The 6,000-nt window shown below is 36.9% G+C and overlaps 1 protein-coding gene across 2 annotated transcripts in view; it reads left to right on the top strand.

Moving 5' to 3' along the window:
* The first annotated feature begins 242 nt into the window (after window positions 1-242).
* The window catches only part of STK33 (serine/threonine kinase 33), a 54,607-nt gene continuing 48,849 nt past the window's right edge, over window positions 243-6,000 (top strand). For both annotated transcript variants that reach the window (XM_029911498.1, XM_029911497.1), the window contains exon 1: window positions 243-327. The gene's annotated coding sequence lies outside the window, so the exon portion shown is untranslated. The remainder of the gene's footprint in view (window positions 328-6,000) is intronic.

Genomic DNA, 6,000 nt, shown 5'->3' with positions numbered 1-6,000 from the left:
ATTCCTCATGCAAAACAAAGAGGTTGAAACCCTATTTGAAGTGCAAAAACAAGACCTAAAAATATAGAGCCACTGCTCTACTTCTGTAATAAGTCCATTACTCTTTACTCAGTCAAAACTCTACTAAAATCAGAGTGAGCAACATGGTATTTGGCTTATTATCACTGAGAAATGTAAATAAAACCATGGACACTGTTTCTATGGGATGCACTAAAACAATGTTTTGTCTTCTGTCAGTTGTCTCAGCAGAACCTATTAACACTGTTACCACACCTGTGGTGGTATTATCAATGTTGCTGGTTTCTGTGGATATTTTTGCATGATAAGGTACTGTACTTTATTCTTAAACAAAAAATACCTGTTCAACTATATTCTAACCTCAGTTAAAAAAGAAAATGTTTTTTGCGGGAAATACAGGGAAAAAATGTTATTGTCAAGCTCCTTAGAAACAAAGGTCAGAACTTTTTTAACTTTGAAGAAATGACATGATGGTGTCCTTTTAATTGAGGAAGAAGATCCTTTGCCTGTGAAAAATGAAATCCTCCACACTTCTCAACTACCTTTTAAACCCTTCAACCTGTCAGTGAAATTGTGTAATCTAGTAATAGCATGCCTGAGGCTGCCTTTTCCTGGGCAAGGGTATCAGCAAATGATGCGCTCTACTAATTTTAATCATATTGGGCCAGATCTTAATCTTGGTTACGTTGATGTAAATCCAGGGTAATTCTATTGTCTTCAGTGCAGTTACTCTAGGTTTATATTAGTGTAAATTAAATCAGAATCTAGCTTCATTTTTTTTATGGTTCCATTGTAAGATTTTTAGAAAGTCACCAAACAAAGAAATTTATGGGTGAATTTTCACATCTTTAATGAAAATCACTTATTGAAGTAGCATTCCTCTTTGGGTAATGGTTAAAATTGTCATGTAGCTATCAACATTTTGGTATAGAGGACTCAAGGTCACTGCTGTGCTAAATGCACACAGTAGTTGATTTTTCATTGCATCATAACCAATCTTAGTTGCTTGTAGTTTCTTGGACTTTGTTACTAGAATTCCTGATTATTCATTAGCTGTAGTGCTGTATTTCGAGTCAGTTTGAATCAGATACCAACATATTTTATATGTATTTGAATATGTAGACTAATTGGAAGTATGTAGACTTATACGTTTTATAAGTGACAAGACACAAGAATAAACTGTATTGAAACTTGGGGTGCAGTAATTCATATTTCAGTCAATGAAAGTTTTGCATTTGTAGTTACTCTGGGATGGGTTTTTACAATCCATCAATTCAGTAATTTTGTGTTAACTAATTCATAGCAGAGTTGATTAGTAATATCATCCTAATTGTTACCTGTATCAGAGGACTGTACCATGTCTGTGTAATGGAAATTTTTTTTTCTCCAGTATAGGAAATTTGTTTTTGAAAACAGTTAGGTACTTCAAATATTAACCAGCCAAAAACTTTTATCCTGTAAATTATTATTTTGTAATTGACTGAGATGAGAACTATTAAATCATGCCGTTAACTTGGTGCCATCCCTGAAATGTCTTTCCCTCTCTTAGTGTTGGTATTACAATGCTTGCCAATGTCAGATGCTTTCCCAAATTTGCAGAATGTGTGTAATCTGCAAAATATTCTTCAATTTTGTCCAGACATAGAATACAATTACCTAACTATAATGTTCACTAAATAAAAGTACTTCGCTAAATAAATAGATATGTTCTGAAATATAGTAATTTTTTGGTATTCTAGTTAAATATACAGTATCATACACTACTGTATCCCGATACATGCAAATTACAAATAAAAGAAAATCTTATTGCATTACATTTATGAATATTGCTGTAATTTATAATATAGGAACAGCGTCACTCCACTGTACATAATAGGGCTGTAATTCTAGTGAAGAATTCTGGTGACAAACTGAAAAAAAAAAGTGTGAGTGGTTTGATTTGGCAAACAGGATCCCTACATGGAAAAACGGCCTTAATTTATGAACATTTCAGGGTACATTTTTAAATATAACTCACAGATAAAGAAAAATAACCTGTTTACATAGTTTGTCTCTTGCCCACTTTTTCCATATCTCAGTTTTCTTTTTTATTCTTCTTTCACTGCCTTTTCAATCCACTTCTGCCTGGTGAGGTTTGACAATTTGGTTTTTAAAGCTGTCCCTAAGATCATCTGATAAAAGTTCATTATGCACTTTTCTGAGATTATTTGCTTATGCATGTTTTCAGATGTTACTTTTTTATAGGGGGAAATAAACTCTCTATTTTTGTTTTTTATAAGAACAATGTAGAAATCCATAGATTATAAATGGCTGGTATAAGCCTTATTTGTTTTTCTGACAAAGCAACTGTAAATTTAATATTATATGAACAGCTTGAAGGCAGGATCCAAAGCCCCCTTAAATCAATATGTTTCCCTTTACTTCAGTGGGCTTTCGATCAGGCCTGCAGTGATTAATATTAAGTCTCCATTCTGCATTTTGAACCACTTAGGCTCAGCAGTCTGTGCGGGAATTACAATGCAGAATTGGGATTGAAGAGACATTTTTGAAAGTTATAATAATAAATGGAGATATACCTATCTCATAGAACTGGAAGGGACCTTGAAAGGTCATTGAGTCTAGCCCCCTGCCTTCACTAGCAGGACCAAGTATTGATTTTTGTCCCAGATCCCTAAGTAGCCCCCTCAAGGATTGAACTCACAACCCTGGGTTTAGCAGGCTGATGCTTGAACCACTGAGCTATCCCTCCCCCCCATTCCTTGACTCTGGCCTCTAGTATTTTGCCCACAATCATTTGTCTATGCAAAACTCAAACTTGCACACACTAAGTGAATTGTTGGAATTTTGCAGACTGAAAAAATGCAATGGTGAAATTTCTGGGATAAATTTAGAGACCACTTGTGAAAATATGGCCAGAAAAAAAAAGATGATTCACTGACTGATAAGCAGTAACTGGGAACAATTTCACATTTGTGCCTTTGAAAATCTCCCCCTTCAGTTTTTTGAGATTCTTGAATAAAAGATACTACTGTACAAAAATATAAAATAGTTGTATTTTCTAATAGTTTTGTTAATAAGTTGATCTTGTTAATTTTGAATCCATCTTCAGAGTATGTATGAAGAATAGAGATGTAAAACAAAGCAAAAACAACAACAAAAGAGGGATAAAGAATAACTGCTTTTAGGTGCATTTTTATATTTAAAGTACCTTCTACTAAAACACTGTAACAAGCTTTTAATGTCAGAGGGGTAGCCGTGTTAGTCTGAATCTGTAAAAAGCAACAGAGGGTCCTGTGGCACCTTTAAGACTAACAGAATAAGAACCTCACTTCTTGCATCTGAAGAAGAGAGGTTCTTACCCATGAAAGCTTATGCTCCCAATACTTCTGTTAGTCTTAAAGGTGCCACAGGACCCTCTGAAGCTTTTAATGAATAACCATTCCAGATTTGCATTGTTATAAACTTGTCCCTCAGTTCTATCTAATCTCCTTAATTTTTAGGCACTTAACCGTGAATGCATAAAAACTATTAGTGTATGCAATGTGGTTGTAGCTGTGTTGATCCCAAAATATTAGAGAGACGAGGTGAGTGATGTAATATCTTTTATTGGACCAACTTCTGTTGGTGAAAGAGACAAGCTTTCGAACTTACACGGAGCTCTCCTTCAGGTCTGGGAAACGTACTCAAGAGTGTCACAGCTAAATACAAGGTAGAACAGATTGTTTAGCATAAGTAGCTAACACATATTTCAAGGGACCATTCAAGGTGAAGTGGCTCATTAACACTCTTCTAGTCAGGGGGGAAAGAAAGGGAGGGAAGTCAGCTGTAGGGGGTTGTTAGTGGTTACAGATTGTTGTAGTAAGCCATAAATCCAGTGTCTATTCCAGGGGTAGGCAACCTATGGCACGCGTGCCGAAGGCAGCACGCGAGCTGATTTTCAGTGGCACTCACACTGCCTGGGTCCTGGCCACCGGTCTGGGGGGCTCTGCATTTTAATTTAATTTTAAATGAAGTTTCTTAAACATTTTAAAAACCTTATTTACTTTACATACAACAATAGTTTAGTTATATATTATAGACTTATAGAAAGAGATCTTCTAAAAACATTAAAATGTATGACTGGCACGCGAAATCTTAAATTAGAGTGAATAAATGAAGACTCGGCACACCACTTCTGAAAGGTTGCCGATTCCTGGTCTATTCAGTCCATGATTTTTAGTGTCTAGCAAAGTTATAAATTTAAGCTTCCAGACTTGTCTTTTGAAAGTGTTGTGCAGGTTTCCTTTGAGGATGAGAACCGATAGGTCAGATATAGATATGTCTGTTCCACCTTGTATTTAGCTGGGATGCGCTGAGTATGTCTACACTGCAATTAAAAACCCACTGCTGGTCTGTGCCAGCTGACTCAGGTCTCAGGCTCAGGCTAAGGAGCTATTTAATTGCAGTGTAGATGTTTGGGCTTAGGCTGGAGCCTGAGCTCTAGGACCCTGTGAGATGGAAGGGTCCCAGAGCTCGGGCTGCAGCCCAAGCTTGAAAATCTACATTGCAGTTAAACAGCCCCTACACCCAAGCCTCATGAGTCCAAGTCGGCTGTAATGGGTCAGCCATGAGTGTCTAATTGCAGAGTAGACATACCCTCTGAGTATGTTTTCCAGACCTGAAGAAGAGCTCTGTGTAAGCTCAAAAGTTTTGTCTCTCTCACCAACAGAAGCTAGTCCAATAAAAGATATTACCTCATCCACTTTGTCTCTCTAAAAACAATTAAATCTGCCCAGAAGAGACAGTCAGTTCTCTGTGCTGCTCTTTTGTCTAGATGATGGCATTCATTTTTGGTTGGACTGCCAGGTTATTCTTCTTCTCTGGATATTTGGGGAATGCGTAACACTGCACCCTAAAATGTTTGATCTCTGCAGACAAAAAATTGACATGATTATGTACTTTAAATAAAACTACAGACAGTAACACTTTGTAGGAGAAAACTTATTAGTTGAAGTCTCCAAGTTAATTATTCATTTGTGCCTGTGTGGTCAAACCGCTCTATTGCTTTGTGTGGCTGAATGTTGCATTCTTTATATTTAAGTTGGAGTTAAAATATTGTCATTTTTGGACAGTAACAAGCACACTTACAAGCATAGTTAATAAGTAGGTGCTCAAGAGAAATATTTCCATATCTAGCATGTATGTGAAAAGCGGTACTCTAATAAGATGAAATTTGTTTCTGGTAGGTGTAGTTGCTTTGGCTTGCAATGGCTAATCATTTCCCCCCTTTTTGGATTTTCTTCTTTGTTTTTCTCTCTAGCTGTAGATGGTGAGCTGAGGCCAATGATTTCCTTCTCCCCAAAGTGTTGGTCCTATCCTCTTCCATAATACTATCACCTGTATCGTTAGGTTACTCACGACAGGTGGGTGGAATACATAGCCTCTGCTAAGGCTGCAGATAATGCTGCGTCAGCAGTCATCTTGGGCTGCAGTTAATACTGCTTCAACAATCACTTTGTAAGCAGCACTTAGACAATGGTCTTTTGAAATCCAAAGCTATCATGGTCACAGAGACCAAGTGGTGGTGGTTTATAAAGAAAATGGGTGCTCCAGAAAAGAAAATATAATTTTTTAATCTATCTCTACCTCACCATAGAGAAATGAACCAAAACCAAAATGTACCCAGACACAACAAAGATTACCCTAAATAATGAAAAAGGGATCTTAGCCCAAAATAATTTCATGGCCACTAGTCAGCTCTATACTAAAGCTTTTATTGCTAGTTTCCTTTCTCTTGAGGTTTCTGCATTTTTTCCTGTTCCTGTATCCCGGGGCTTGGCTGACATGGCCGTTCCAGTCATTAGCAACTTGACCGCCACCATTAGCTTTTACACAAGAGGATGTATTTGCCTATTTGCCATTTTTCCTTATTTTCTGAGAAGGAGAAAAGAAGAACACTGCAGTGACTAATGGGAGAAAAAAAACCTGTCTGCATTGCACACT

Source organism: Terrapene carolina, unplaced genomic scaffold (assembly GCF_002925995.2).
Source record: "Terrapene carolina triunguis isolate 2854851 unplaced genomic scaffold, T_m_triunguis-2.0 Scaffold96, whole genome shotgun sequence".
Lineage (NCBI taxonomy): Eukaryota > Metazoa > Chordata > Testudines > Emydidae > Terrapene > Terrapene triunguis.
Note: the sequence above shows the minus strand (reverse complement) of the source record. Positions and strands in the feature narration are given on the sequence as shown.